At 44.3% G+C, this 16,037-nt stretch overlaps 1 protein-coding gene across 5 annotated transcripts in view; it reads left to right on the plus strand.

The window, feature by feature from the left end:
- The window catches only part of Lcch3 (Ligand-gated chloride channel homolog 3), a 623,958-nt gene that overhangs the window by 38,009 nt on the left and 569,912 nt on the right, over window positions 1–16,037 (plus strand). The window lies entirely within an intron of this gene.

The raw sequence follows: 16,037 nt of genomic DNA on the forward strand, positions 1-16,037 counted from the left end.
CCTGTTTATGGTGTGAAGATCCGCTTTATCTTACAAAGCACAGTAGTATCGGCCTGCGGCGATCGTAATCAAAAAGACAGCTTTAATATTTTACTCAACTTCATGCAAATATAATATCTCATTCCCAGCTCTTTAGCGAGTGTTTGCATACGTCTATAAATTTGGCAGATGGGTCAATCATCAGGAAATTACCTTTTGCGATCGCTACGTGGAACTCGAATGATTCTGTTGGCTATTCAGCGCACTCATATGTGGGATGAAATATGTACGTTGCAGCGAAGGGGATGGTTGGTTGTTCCCCTTTTTTGATCAGTTTAAATTACTTCGAGTAGATAGGCAGCTAAAGAACTCATCCTTGGATTACGACATTACGCCATCATTCTGAACCTCACTGGTAAATATGATCTGCTGCACCTGCAGCAAGTGTTGTTGTTGAATCAAACTTTCAAAGAAAATTGCGGAAAGCCATCAAAATATACGATGCAGACAGCTATATGTGTAAACGAGTCTATGGACTACGCCGAGCGTTGCTGCTACACCCCCTCTCCGGGGGTTAGACCTCGGAAAGCTTTGATATGGGAGAATCTAGCTTTAGAAAAAACTCGCTGTAACCTGTATCAGCGTCATGGGGAACAAACTATTGTATCTACTATCCTTCATTTATTTCTTCAATGACAGATGGGTGGTCTAAAAAAGTGTTTTACTCTTAGTTTAAGATATTCAGTCTATGTCGCTTTAGAGTTTCGTTACATGAGATACATTGATCCTATTTGTATAATCTCCGACAGTCAAACAAAATTTTGGTCACATAACTGTTCTTCATCTGACTGAAAGACGGTAAATTAATGTTGCAAATTTTTTTTATCGAAATGGCGCAAAAAAAAAGAAATCGAACTAAGCTAGGTCCCTATTTTTTATAAATTAAATATGTTTAAAACATTCAAAAGCCGGAATGTAGGAATTGCCGAAATATTTTAAGTATCAAATTCGTGGCAGTCAAAAACGTTTCGCAGCTAAGAAGCTATCAACTCTTTAATACAAAAGCTCTCCTTTTTACCCCTCGCAAAGTGTTGAATTTAAAAGGGAATTTATTTATCAAAAAATGCCTTTATAATTGGCACCGTTGTGCATTTTAATTTCTTATGTAACCTTTTCACAGAATATAAAAAGAGGAAATACTTTTATGTACTTAGTGTTTACTTAAAAAAAATTGCTTTGGAACCAAAGTTCAATCCGGTCGCCATTTATACGCGGAACGTGAAACGGGCGGGACGTAGAACGAAGCGGTCCTTGGAGGGGCAGCGTAGCTAGGCTAGCAGCAGCAAAGGAGGAGGGAGGGAGCAGAAGAGGTCCGTGGCCGGGAGAGGCGAGGGGGCACGGATGACGACCCGCCAACGACAATGTGGCGTGACTTTGGAAAGCTGGATTAACGGCAGGAGCAGAATGCAGTAGGGTTAACGGGCGCTCCAGGCAGTATATAAGGAGCCACATTGGGAAAAATCGGGATGATTCTTTTTAGTAAGCGAAGAAGCTTGTCGCGTTGAGTTAGAGTACTGCCTTTGGAGAGTAAAATTTTCAAGTTTTATAGCGTTTCTTAAAAGAGCTGCTAGTTTGAGCTGAAGGAGCGCCTCTGGAGAGTCCAACAGCCCCAGAGACGTAGAGTGTATACAAGTGAGTCGAGTGAAGAAGGACCCGTGTCAGGATAGTTTCCGTGGCCCAGGGCTGGGCCATTTCCGACCACGGCAGGTAGCTTTGGCAGGTAGAACCACCTGCAGAGCATGACAAACAACAGCAACGAGAGCCGACATCGACGATTACGGAGCAGCGGCAACAACAACATGAACCATCGACGCGCACCGGAGCAGAGACACCCAGCAGCGGGAGCCAGAAGGAGTCCAATCGAAGTGAGCCACGACCTGAGCCGGCACCAAGATAGCGGATCCTCCGTTACAATGTGGGTGCCGTTTTTGCATTCAAACCCGAACTTTACAGCCATTTAAAAGCCCTTATGACCCACCGCTGCTTCAGGGTTTGATAAACAACATCATTTTTCGAAGCACACAGTTTATTTAAAAGCTTTTTTTCGCTATCCATGGACAATAGCTATCATTATGAACGCGTTTTAAATAATCAGTTGGAAAAGATATACCAAAGATAAAGGTAACAACAACATTATTATTTTGCCAGAAAAAAAAACATTGACACATTAAGGAATACATTTTTAAAAATTGTTCAAAACTTAAATTTTTAGGGAATCTTTTGGGCGCCTTTTTCGCAACGGAAATTTTAATTACAACATAATCGGTCACCCACCTGTACTTGCCGTCTTGTTCGGGACCGACTCGTTTTCACTCTCTCCTTTCGTTCTCGGTCACTTCGCTTATCTTTGTTTCAATATTCTCGCCTTCCCTCTGATTCTCGATCTTTCGTGACTGATTGCTTACATTAGCTTAGATATAAAATAAAGTAAATGACTTATGGGTTATATTTTTGCAAGGGAATTTTGGAAAATAATTTTGCAATTACGGAAACAGCTCTGTAACTTGTAACACTAACAGTGTAACTCTGTGACAGTTGGAACTTAATTTCGATATTAACATATTCCTTAGAAATCTGTGATCGTAATTTACTGTAAAGTAAATACATCCATGTACGGCCTGCAAAGTCGCTTCCAGGAGATTTATTTTTATCCAGCTTTTACTCAAAATGAGGTCCCAGAAGGATTATACCGCCCCAGACAAACGTGTCGTCCAGTACGAGCAATTGCGGTTAAGGAAGTCTCGACCCCCACGCGACACGCTAAAGACCAAGAATTCAAAGCTATCATCTTCTTGGTGCTTATTTTGAATGCCGTTTTAGTACTGGAATACTTTCGTAAGCAATGGAAATAGGCCAGAATATGCATTGTCCATAAAACTGTTAAGAACTCATACAGCCTAGACTCCTAAAGACCAATTAGCCTAATACCCTCTATGGCTAAATTGTTCAAAAGTAGCTTTGATTCTTGAATACTGGTCATCAGAGAAATAAGGAACAGTAAACCTCCCTTTCAGTTTGGTTTCCGTCAATCACTCGGATCGCTTGAACTACTGAACAGGGTGGGAAACTTTATCCTGGAAGGATTTGAGGTCAAGGAGTACATTGTGGCTGCGTATCTCGATACAAGCAAGCCGTCGATATAGTTTGGCACGCTTGGCTTCTAAATAATCTGAAGACTCTTCTGCCACCTCACCTTTGGCTTTTGGTGTGAAGTTTTTTAGAAAAAAGATCGTTTAAAACTATTGTAGATGGCACTGAGACCAATACTAAAGAAATACGGGCAGGAGTCCCTCAGGGTCTTGTCTCCACTACTCCACACATGACATGCCTGCGAGTCGAAATAACCAGAACTTAATAACGGAAAGAAAACACATGCGTTTTCGCAGCTACAAATGCGCTGCAAGAATATTTTCATAGATTCGAAGAATGGGTCAAAAATTGGTACATTGGTATTGACCCCAGCAAATGTGCCAGTCTTACGCCCTGCGAATCCTGTCCTGGAATCCTGTCTTGGATTTTAGTCCAAGAACTGCCCCATGTAGCAGGTTATACGTATCTCGGGGTTTATTTAGCCAAGAAGCTTACCCTTCGAATAAACATAGTGCCCATTACAGTGCCATTAATACAAATCTGAAGAAACTAAGATAGCTTCTTAATAGTTGGAACAATTAAACAAGGCTTTAATACATAAAACGGTAATTGCTTCCTCATGGGGTTATAAGCTGCAAGTATACGGTTTAGCAGCAAAATCGAATTAGGACAAGATTAGAATCATTGGCCCCATGGAACATCGCACAGCGAACTTGGGACCTGATGGTGCCCAAAGAAGGGAATGTTTTAAAAGATGAAGCTAAGAAATACTAAGAAAAATTTTAAAACCACTCAAATTTACTAGTTAGGCATCTACTAGGAGATCCCACAATTGCAGGTATAAGTGTACCCAAAAGACCAAAACAATTTCACCTTAAAGAGTTCCCAAACAGATCCCAAAAGCCCATTATTTTAAGTTGCTTTATAATAACAGAATAATCTATGTATAAGAAGAAACAATTAAACAAAAAAAAACATTCTTAAGAGAATGCCTACTTGTGCTTTCTTCGTTAGGAAAGAGTTGGTAGTACCTGCCGGGCTCCACATCAGGTGGATGTCATGCTGCTTTGCCATCTCGTTAAGAAATCTGCGACAGTCATTCACTGTCCTAGAGTTTGATGAAAATCCATCAAGAGCTCTGAGTGCCGCTTGAATATCTGATAAGATACAAATAGTTTCTTGAATGCCAGAAAGTGCTGGGGATCTATGTGCTTCCATAATAGCTATTTATTTAGCTTGGAACTCACTACAATGATCGCGGAGTTTGAAGGACTCATTTAGACAAAGACGCTTGCAGTGGAAACCACCATCCTTACCACCATCGAACCATACTAATATATATGAAAGGTGTTCCCTGCAGTTTCGCAGATGGAATGGAGAACAGATAGTTTAAGGTGGGATGATCGACGGTTATAAAGTAGTCCGTAACCCCCATAGGCGTGAAACAAAGTCCAACTTGGTGTGTCCATAGTTAGTCCTTTTCTAGGCCCGCCTTTCGTAACCTAATTGCTGATATCGTAGCTACCTTCACTCCCATTATCTCTATTTCAGAGCTAACTTGTCATAGCCCCCGAGGGCCCAAGCTCACTTTGACTTTTACACAGGCAGTACCCAGACAGTACATAGACTGTATGAACTGTATTCACTGAATGAACTGCAAGCAACGGGTTGACTGAAAATTATAGAATTAAAAATATTTTTTCCGACTTGTTGCATTTTTTTGTAAAATTTTCATTCGCTCAAGCAACTTGTTCAATTTTGTAGGTCCTAAATAATTTTCCAGAAGGTTCAGAAGCTCAATTCTCCCACAAAGATACTTTTACGTTTATATTTCTAAGTACACCCTGGCTCTATCTAGGTCGAGGATGTCGTGTAGGGCGACGCTCGGTATGGTACGCAGGCAACCTGTTATGCAAACCTCCACCATCCGCTTAGTTTTCCTAAGGCTTTCCCTACATGTGGGGTTCGTTAGGGTGGCAAACAGACTGTTTTTGAGGACATATCCGATATCGCATATCCGGTACGGATTTGCGCGCCCGCCGTTATGATCCACACCATTGCGCTTAAATCTTCTCTTGTCTAAACGTTCCCTGTGAGAACATTGGTTTCCCCAAGAATATATGATGTATTCCCCATGATGTTGGTTAAAAATCTATTACCAAGATGTGATAGTCTAAGAGACTGCAGGGCTGGTAACTGGCATAGAAGATGCTCACAGATGCCGTTTTTTGCCGTACGGCAGTAGTTGTTGTTGGGTGAATTCATTCGCTCAGCATATGTTCCTACCAGAGAACTGAAACGAGTATAACATTTTTGTTCATACTTGAGTAGTGATACTCAGTACTCTGCTTAATTTACTCCGTTTGCTTCGGGTATAAATATTGAACTTTTTGTTTTCAACTTAATGTCGATGAACAAGTTTCAAACACGAGAAATTGGCTCATGCATGATTTTCTTACTATCGCAACCAATACCTGAAGTTCAATCATAGTCAAACATGTTTGATTTAAATGCTAACCGGTGTTCTGTCACATTGTGTTCGTGTATTTGTGCACACACACATATGTAAAATGTATTTAAATTTAGCAATATTTTCAGCAATCATGTCCGCCTGTAAACAAGCACATTTTGCAGTAAGGCATGGGGAAGCAGAAGCCACAAAGAAGAGTTCTGCCGTGTTTGACCACATTTTTAGCGATGTAGTTGATACATAAAAATCTTCCGAGATGGACTTGACATCTATAGAATGTACCATTAAAAATTTTTGCAAAACTCTTTCTAACAGATGGAAAAAATCGAATAGATGTAAGGAGCGTTCCCAAAGGAAGAACTCGGGTTGGTTGACCGAACATTTGATGTGTAGGGGGGCGCTGGTGCCGCAAAAGATTCCAGAAGTAGGGGTTGAAAATGATAAGTCGGGGGCGTCTTCAATTAATTTAAAAGAAACGCGTTCAGCTTTATTGGCTGCTTACAGAGGATTGCCAACTTAAAAACTAGTACAAAAAGAGACGATCGACGACAACCAACGAGCGAGAGAGAGTGCACAGAGGGGCGAGTGCGGATGCGCTCTTCAGCGCGGGTGCGCTCTTTAGCGCGGGTGCGCTCTTCAGCTGAGCGGCACCACGGCCCCTCACCTAAACATTCCGCTCCCCTTGCAATCGCTCGGGTTGCAATAGCTCCTTCGATGTTATGGCTGGTGGCAGGCTCCGGACACGACCCATCCAAACACGGTGCTCTGGGCTACTGGCAGTCCGTCCTGGATCTTCAGGAAGCCCGGTTGGATAATCCGTGGGTACATGTCTGCGCCCAGGACGACGGAGATTTTCACTGGCAGATGGAATCGCTCATCCGCCAGTGTCACGCCTCGGAAATGGGCACGCACCGCCTCGCTCAGCTCCCGGGAACTCGCACGTAAGGCTCAATCTTAAAAATGACCTCCAGCCGAACGCTATCATCGGTTGTTGGCCCCACGGTGGCGGAACACACTTGTTCGTCCCCCACGTAGTGGGCAGCCGGAAACACGCAGCGAGCGAGGCGTCGATGCAGCTCGAGGGCGTGCATGGGTCGATGAGGGCCCCCGTGTCGAAGCTCCGGGTCCCGGTGTGCGGATGGCGGATGAGCGGTGGTTGGCAATCGAGGAGTGGCGGAAGAAGGCCGAGGATGCATCGACGAGTGCCGGGACGTCGGTGGCCGTGGATCGGGTTGGGATTGCCGGAAAGTGGCGGACCCAGGCCAAGGAGCACCCGAACCGCGCCGGCAGTTGGCGGATGACGGCTGGGCGCCAGACGAGACACTCTGTGTCCTGACTCCCGCGCTCCGTGACCGGTGCTCCTCTCGGCGTGCCTTGCGCCGAGCCCGCGGCTTCTCCACGAGATGCAGCAGCGTGTGGTGATCCTGTCCACACGTCTTACAACCGTCACCCCGACGACAGGATCCGTCGGAGTGCTCGTAGGACAGGCAGCTCAAGCAATACCGGTTCACAAGAACCGCTCGGAGCCGCTTCTCGGCGCTAAGGTGTAGGAAGCGCCGACACTTCTTTAAGGCGTGGATTCCATTGCAGACTCGGCAACGGTACGATTGAACACCGCGAGAACATCTGCTCTCCAGCGATGCGTGGGTGTTGCGTGGACGTGGCGACATCGTGTTGGCTATGGCTGACGGAAATATGGTGAAGGAACAAATAACATGATCAGAATCGGTGTAAATGAAGGTTCGGAACTACGGGCAGAGCTACGGGACAGCACAATGGACAGGAACATTGGAGCGGAAGAAATTTGAATCGCTTTGGGTAGGCGGACGCTTCTAACGGCAGAAGAACGACCTTAGCAACGAGGCGCTTTACGAGCCCTCGCGCGGTGCGGATGTCGATCACGCGGACATGGCCATCGGAGCCGGGATACACCGCGTCAACCCTGCCTAAACGCCACTCATTGGACGGAAGGTTGTCTTCCTTGATGACGACCATATCCCCAACGCGGAAGTCCCTCGTAGGGGCTCGCCACTTGTTTCTCTTATGGAGCTCCTTGAGGTACTCCTCCTTCCACCGGAGCTGAAATTGCTGCTAAAGCGTCTTGAGGTGTTGCCAACGATTGATGATGGAATTGGTGTCCCCCTTTATATCGGGCTCGACCGTGGCGAGAAGTGGTCCTCCCACAAGAAAGTGCCCTGGCGTAAGAGCCAGCAGGTCAACAGGGTCTTCGGACATTGGCGCGAGTGGCCGCGAATTCAGGCACGCCTCGATCTTCGCCAGGAAAGTAGCCAGCTCCTCAAAGGTGTATTTCCGCGTGGCGGTGGACTTGTAGAACAAGGTCTTGAAGCTCCTGACGCCTGTTTCCCACAGCCATTCATGTGGGGAGCTCCCGGAGGAATAATATGCCAGAGAAGCTGCTGGTGACTATAGGCACCGGTCACAGCCCCTTTTAGGCTCTGGAGACAATCGCGGGATAGTAGAGCAGCTGCTCCCACAAAGGTCTTCCCGTTGTCGGACTGCACTTGACGGGAGCATCCTCTCCGGGACACGAACTGTGCGAAAGCCGCTACAAATTTCACGGTCGTAAGGTCCGGCGTAGCCTCTAAATGGATGGCCTTATTGGAGAAGCACACAAACACCAACACATAACCCTTTGTGATGAGACAGGCCCTCCCTGAATAGTTTTTTATCTCAAAGGGACCGGCATAATCCACACCGGTGTACGTGAATGGGCGCGAGAAGGACGTCCGTTCCTTAGGTAGCTCTCCCATGAGTTGCGTCTGCAACTTCTTCTTGTGGATGACACATACCTTACAAGAATAGACGACGGACTTGACCAAATTCCTCACCCTAGGAATCCAGAATTTCGTGTCTTCCGACACCACGGCAGCTTGAGACTTTTCTAAGACAAAAAAAAAATCCTACAAATTTTCCATCCATCTCCGTTTTGTGTGCCTCGTCATATTCCTCGCCGTTTTTGGCCTTTCCGTTACCCATTCGCTCGCCAACGGTCGAGACATATGTGCATGCATACACACATACATTGTTTTTGGTGCAATTAATCCGCAAAAAAAAAAATCCGCAAGTGAACAGTGAAAGTGTTTGGTGAAAAAAAAGGGCATAATTATATTGGCCAGCCGGTGTGAAGTGGTTCCGGGAATTTCCAAGTTCACCGAACCGTCCGCCGCTGTCGTAATATTGGTTTTTCTTCCCCATTTTTTTACACCACATAACTTTTCCGTTCCCCCAGTTACATATTATCGACGCAGTTACATATTATCGACGCTCCACTGTGCCAACATATGCCCACATGCCCTTAAATATATCCGTACCTGCATGCATGTCCATATATTTCCAAATATTTTCTGCCTCCAATTTCAGGAAATATATTACCGATAAAATTTATCGACGTTCCACTGTGCCATCATATGCCCCACATGCCCTTGCCCATGATACAATTATCATGCCCATATATTTCCAAATATTTCCTGCCTCCAATTTCAGGAAATATATAACCAAACAAATTAGAAAAAAAATCAATGAATTATAAATTTATTTATTTATAATTATAACTACAAAAATTTATTTAATTCGTATTTTCCGTCCGAGCAAAGGGCTAGGTTTTTAATTCACCTTTCCGGCCACTCAATAATTAAAGTCGAAAATTTAATTATCGAAAAAAAAATTATAATTAAATAATTTAATTGTCAATCTTCTGTCTGAACCGAGCCGCGGTTTCAATTCCACCGTTTCAGCTTCGTGATAATTAACCTCCATGGATTAAAAATTGATATTTTCAATTCCACCCGTCTGTCTCCATAATAATTAAATCCGATAATTAGGCAAAAATTAATTTTTTTTTTTTTTTTCTCTGTGTTAAATCCAAGCCATGGTCAAGTCCACCTTTCCGGCTCCGCAAATTCGAAAAAAGTTAGGAATTCAATGTTTACGTACGAGCCATAATGGTCGAAATATACATATATAGACAGTCATAAATTATTTTTCCGAACGAGCACGAATTTTCCGGTACTTGTCCATTTTCCTAACGCTGCTTCTACTCCGCATCAGGCAACATCCGCCTAGAATCTCAACAAACCTTGGTCCATCTTTTTTTTAGCTTCCTTAATTTTCTTCCACATTCGAATTGTGCCGCATCCGACGTACATTTCGACATCGGCGCTACTAATTCCCACTTGGCCTTGCAATCGCATTTCGTCCGCGATCTCACAGGTCTCATCACATTAGTGACCGGCTACCGCTTCGTACGAGGCACCTATTGCTCGCGTTAGTCGACAAGCGCTGACCAGCGAATTGGTGTCTGAGAATGCCCACGGGAGACGACCAAAAGCCACGTCCGATCCCAACCATCCGTTTGGACAGATCTCAATCAAAGGCGTACAGTGCCATTCCAAGGGCAAAGAGTGACGAATCCGTCAATACAATCCCCGGTCCTTCCCAGAGGCAGACTCGTTCCGTTGCGAAAATGGCTCAAAGTACGGTCGACGTGGCGCTGAAAAAGTTCATCGCCACAACAGATCGAATTAGCCAATTTGAGGCTAACATAAATACTCCGGGCGCCAGAGAAACGAAAGGAGGCTCCCAATACATTTGCGAGGTCCATCGGGACCAAATTCGGGCACTGTGGGAGAAGGTGGAGAAAAGCTATGAGAGCTGCTCCGATTTACTAGCCGTGTCAGACGACAATGTGGCCACCTCGACAGTACTGGAATCGAAGTACAACTACTGCTACTCCGTCTATTCGAGATGTATTGCCCAGCTTCGGGAGAAAATTGCTTCCCAATCCACTCAGGCTTCCGTCAATGTCCACACGCCCGCGCCTACAGGCTGCTGGTTACCTCCGGTGGATACCGATACCCACCTTCAGAGACTTGTTTACGGCCATTTACATCGAAAACTCGCGGCTCACCCCGGTAGAGAGGTTGTTCCACTTACTGTCCAAAACAAGTGGAGACGCCCACGCCATTGTCTCTAAGGCTCCGCTTACCCATGAGGGGTTTGTCGTCGCTTGGCAAAGCCTCACAGACCGCTTTGAGAACCGCCGGCTATTGGTCGATAGCCAGTTGAAAATCCTTTTTAACCTCCAGGCTATTTCTCAAGAGTCCGGGGTCGCGCTGAAGGAGCTCCAAGCCACCATTCAGGGTTGTCTGACAGCCCTAGAAATGTCCGTCAATGTTGAGGCTTGGGACTGCCTCCTGGTGTTTATGATTTCGTCAAAGCTCCCCAAAATCACACTTTCCATGTGGGAGCAATCCGTTCATAACAAGGCCGAAATTGCAACATGGAAGGAATTAGATAACTTCCTGACAGAGCGCCATCGCACTCCACCGCGCCATGGTCGGGAACTCCTACTGCCCCTGCTCGAAGGCTCAATTCATACGAGACTCGAGTGGTTCCGGGCCTCAAGGGTTGCGATCTCTGTTCGAGGGAGAACCACCCCATTCGCTTATGTCCGTGGTTCCTGGAAATGGACGTAAATAGGCGCTTGGACTACATTAGAAAGAAGCAGTTATGTTTAAACTGTTTTGCCCGAGGGCACCAGCAACGAGACTGCACGAGCGCCCATACCTGCTTCACATGTCACAGCCGACACCACACATTCCTGCACCGCGGCATCCGTTCGCCACCGCTCCAAGTCCGCCTACGACAGCAAGGGCTCGACCCGCACAGACTGCCAGAAGCACAAATGGCTCAGAGCATCAGTCGGATGTGCAGGTGTGCTTCGCTTCCGGGTCAGGAGCCGTCCTACTGGGCACGGCCCTTATCAATGTGTGCCATTTGGAGTGCATCTTTCAGGCACGAGCACTGATAGACTCAGGGTCCGAAGCGACCTTCATAACGGAACGACTGTTCAACCTCGTCAAGCCTCCCTTCAAGACGATTCAAGCCCAAGTTTCCGGCCTTAATCAGACCATTTCTGCGCAGTCTACTAAATTGTGCCATTTCTCCTTTCGGTCGCCGTCTAGACCCGGGCAATTAGAGACTGCGGCCTACGTTCTGCCGCAGTTGGCAGGAAATCTGCCATCATACCCGATTCCGCGAGATCGTCTCAAGGGGCTGCCCGACATTCCCCTGGCGGACCCCAACTTCTTTGAGAGCTCCCAAGTCGATGCCTTAATAGGAGCTGACATTCTTCCGTCCATTCTCCTCGGTAATGCCAAGGCTAACATCTGCGGGTCGCTTCTCGGTCAGGAGACCATTTTTGGATGGGTGCTGACAGGTCCATTATCTCCAGCCAATCCCCGCAGCGTGTCCGTTTTTTTCACACGAGTGGCCCCCAGCCTCGGTGACTCACTGGATCAGCTCCTCACCAAATTCTGGGAGGTGGAATAGGTGCCCACACAGATAAGTTCGGAAGCGGATTCAGTTTGCGAGCACAATTTTGTCCAGACGACGAGAAGAGACGAGTGTGGCAAGTACGTTGTGACGCTCCCCTTACGCGACCCCGGGCAGACCTAAACATTTACCTTAACATTTTAGATGAGCATGGCATATTATAGATATTATAGATATAGATTCATGGGGCACATATTATAGAAAATGTACCACTTCCGATCGGAATGATGTCAGAAGAAGCCTAAGAAGCCCGAAACAAAAATTTAATATTTTCGCTTAAGCCATACGCGTAAAAACTCCCGCCAAAACACAATGGATGATCAGATTCACTAATTACAAGCTACAGCAAGGCAACACGCATAACTACAGCAAGGCAGTTTCCTTCAAGATAGAAGGCCAAAATCTTCTTCTGGACTAAAATGCTCAAGAAGAAAATTCGGATTCTGAATCAAAAAAAAATTTAGATTCAGACTAGGACAATTAAAACAAGTTTATTTTGTAAAACTGCATCTTAAAAATAAATAAAAACTAAAACAAGAAAGGAAAGCTAACTTCGGGCGGAGCCGAAGTTTATATACCCTTGCAGTTAAAACCGGATATGTATCGCAAACATCGGATGTAGTTTCTGTAAAAAGGTGGGTGGGGAGTAATCAGAAGTAATCAGCGTCCTTCAGGATGGGCCCTCCATAGTCTCATCCAGTGTTTATGAATGGAAGTGCTTGCGTCACACGTACGGTATATAGATATGTTGATGCATTGTGTGTTGTCTCCGTCGAAAGCACGTCAAACAGTTGCGTGTAATTTTGCGTATCAGACTCCATGCGCCAAAAACCCGGAGAATCGTTGCCGGACAATAACGAAGAGAGATGAGACTCCAGGATGCAGGTTGATCATGTTCTATGATCAGAAAATTGATCCGATGAGCCTTAAGAAAAAAAATGGATAAATGGGACCTGGGGAAGGTGACAACTGTGAGTGTTGGATTCGTCCTCCCTCTCTGATCAGGTTGTCCTTGTCGATGATCGGTAAAAGCTTTACCAAGTGATTTTGGTTTTCTAGAGGGCTGTTAGCGAGTAGTTGCTGCAAGTACTGTATAAGACCCACTTGAACCATCGAATTCTTGCCGCCTCGATCTTATAACAGAGAAGTTGATGTTCGTTTCGAAGATGGGTATTTCATGAGATTAATGAATCGCAAACCATAACCGATTGCGATTGATAATCATATCCAAAGGATGGTTCATCCAAACCACAGACACTCAGCAAAGGGGTGCTGAATACTGGGTCCGATCGAGAGTGTGTGGTTTAGTGTCTTACCTTTGGCGTCTTGATATAACCCGTCGAAAACTACTCTGAGTTTCCGACCCAATACAGAATGATGTGGTAAGTGGAAATTCCTCCCGTTGAAAATTTGGCTCGGTGAGATTTTTCGCATATGTCACAGATTTTGATATTACCTCATAAGTAAACATAATCGTTACGTAGCTGTTGATTTTGTGCTGAACAGCGTTCAACCGATTTGAACCGCTGAAGAGCTCCTTACAGAGTGTCCGCGAATTCAGGATCTGAGCATCCAAGCATTTTTGCTGATTCTGAATATGCCAGCTGTAGAGCGTTCAAGACTTTTAGTACTGACGCGAGGATGCTCTGCCTTTCCAATGATGAAGTGATATTTCCAAGGAGCCTGCAGCCTAGGCTACCAGTTGATCCTGTGAAATACGGGATTAGATGCGTAGAGTGCTGCATTCCCTTGTTGTGTCTGCTTTGATTTATGAAATTTCCGACCAATATGCGAGATGGCGTACGAGACAAACCAAGTGCGTGTACACAGCGTTTAGAAAAAAATGGTGCAACAGTGTATGGTGCTGACATTTACATTGTCTGCAGTTGAACGTTGATTTGAATTTTCTGACCCCATGAACAGGTTTAATACAGTTTAAGCACAGAGAGTTCTCCTTTGCAAACGGGATTCTCTCTCCTGCAAAAATTCCCAAGAATTTTGGACATTCATACAGACGATGTTCTGTAGAAAGACATTTGCTGCACTCGTTTCCTTCAAACGCAAGCAACAAATGTATGACCTTCTTTTTTTTTGCCACCCAAAAAAACTGACGTCTTAACTTAAGAAACGCACAGCCAAGAATTTGAAGAATTCCTTTAGTGTGGGTGAGTTTAATTTCACACTGCGTTGTATCCGCTTGCGTCGAGTATATGCGTCCAGTTTTTCCAGCGTCAGGTAGATGATCAAACAGTTTGTATTTGTTAAATTCGCCTTGTGCTCTCGTAAAAGTCTTTCAGAATTGAAAATGGCTTGTGCATCAATTAGAGCATCAGCTAGCATTCCTGTATTCATCATAAAGCTCAGAGGCCCAGACAACCGTTGGGCGCTCGAGAAACGACTTATTAGTATTTTTAATCTTTTTGTAATTTATTGAACTAAGACGAGTTAGGGAGGAAATTTAAAATTTTATATTTTAAATTTGAAGGATAAGAAGGAGATGGTATAAAGTAAAGACCATTGTAGTTCGAACATAAGACCCTAAAAGGGTCGTGCTGTGCATATGTCGAACTAACATAGCTAACATAGAACTAACATAATCTAGAAGGACTAGAAACTGTAGCAATCTATTCCCATTTCTCTATTATTATTAGAATAATAGAGATCTTTTTTCTTTATTAGAGATTATTTTCTACTAAAGACTATTAGAGAGATCTATTTTCTCTCCATTAGAGTTAGATAATAGAGATCTAATATTAGAAATGTTAACATAAAAGCGTGTTATTCAACGATGCCTTTCTACATCCCCATTAATTAGGATATGTTGAAAACTACACCGAGCATTGTACTACGATTTTTTAAGATAGGTAAGTTTATTAGTAAAAGTCTACTATTATAAGATGGAAGGTAAAGATATGCATCCCAGTTTGGACCTCTAAGTGAAAAAGTTGAGAAATTCTTTTTTACGGATTCTATGTGGTCCTGATTAACTCCATATAGGGGACTCCAGACACATGAACCGTACTCCAGTATCGGATGGACCAAAGAAATGAATAATGTTTTGGATATATAGGGGTTATTAAATTCTTTTCATCACCTTTTAATAAAACCAAGGACTCCTTTAGCCTTCTTAACCATTGAGGAAATATGGTCGGCAAATTTAAGCTTAATGTCTAATAGGACGCCGAGATCATTAACCTTAACCTTAATTTCTCTAAGGCAATCCCATAAAGAGTATACGTAGCCTGCAGAGGGCAAGAACGATAAAAAGACATAAGCTTGCATTTTGATCCATTATGTACTAAATGGTTAGCTAAACACCATTTTTGAAAGTTATCAAGGTCAGAGTGAAGACTGCATTGGACAGAGATGATTTTGTACTGAAGACAAAGCTTTACATCATCTGCATACATAAGAATAGAGAGTTCGTTAAAGCAGGGGGCAAGTCTTTTATAAAAAGCGTAAATAATAACGGGCCAAGATAACTTCCTTGAGGGACGCCTGATGTAGCACGGACTAGACGAGAATGTATGTATTTAAATAAGACTCTTTGTGTCCTTCCATCTAAGTAGCTGGATTTCCACGTTAAGAGGTCTATAGGAAAACCCAGCATATTCAGTTTACCCAACAAGAGTGAGTGATTAACTGAATCAAATGCTTTGCTAAAGTCTGTGTGAGTAACATCTGTTTGACATCCCTTTCGAAAGTCATCAATTGATGGATGTCAAATCCAGTAAATTTGTGGTGGTGGAGCGACGCTTAATGGTGCCATGCTGACAAGGAGAGATGATCGAAGAGCAAAGGTGTTGCAAATAAGAAGTAATTAATTTAACTTTGGAATTGCCGACAATTTAGAGATGCCTGTGTAATTGCGGCATCGGAATTTTTTCCTTTTTTATGTAAGTGAATTATGAAAGATTCCTTCCACTTAAGCGGACAAATCGAGGTTTCCAAAGATACGTTTAAAAGTCTTTGAAGAGGTTCGCACAAAGCCTTGGCCCAGTATTGGCGAAATAATGGGTTTGACCCTTAGAAGATCAGATTCTCGGAGAAAAACGGACAGAAAATAAGATTTGCTGATTAAATG

This window comes from Drosophila bipectinata, chromosome XL, assembly GCF_030179905.1.
Source record: "Drosophila bipectinata strain 14024-0381.07 chromosome XL, DbipHiC1v2, whole genome shotgun sequence".
In the NCBI taxonomy this organism is placed as follows: Eukaryota; Metazoa; Arthropoda; class Insecta; order Diptera; family Drosophilidae; genus Drosophila; species Drosophila bipectinata.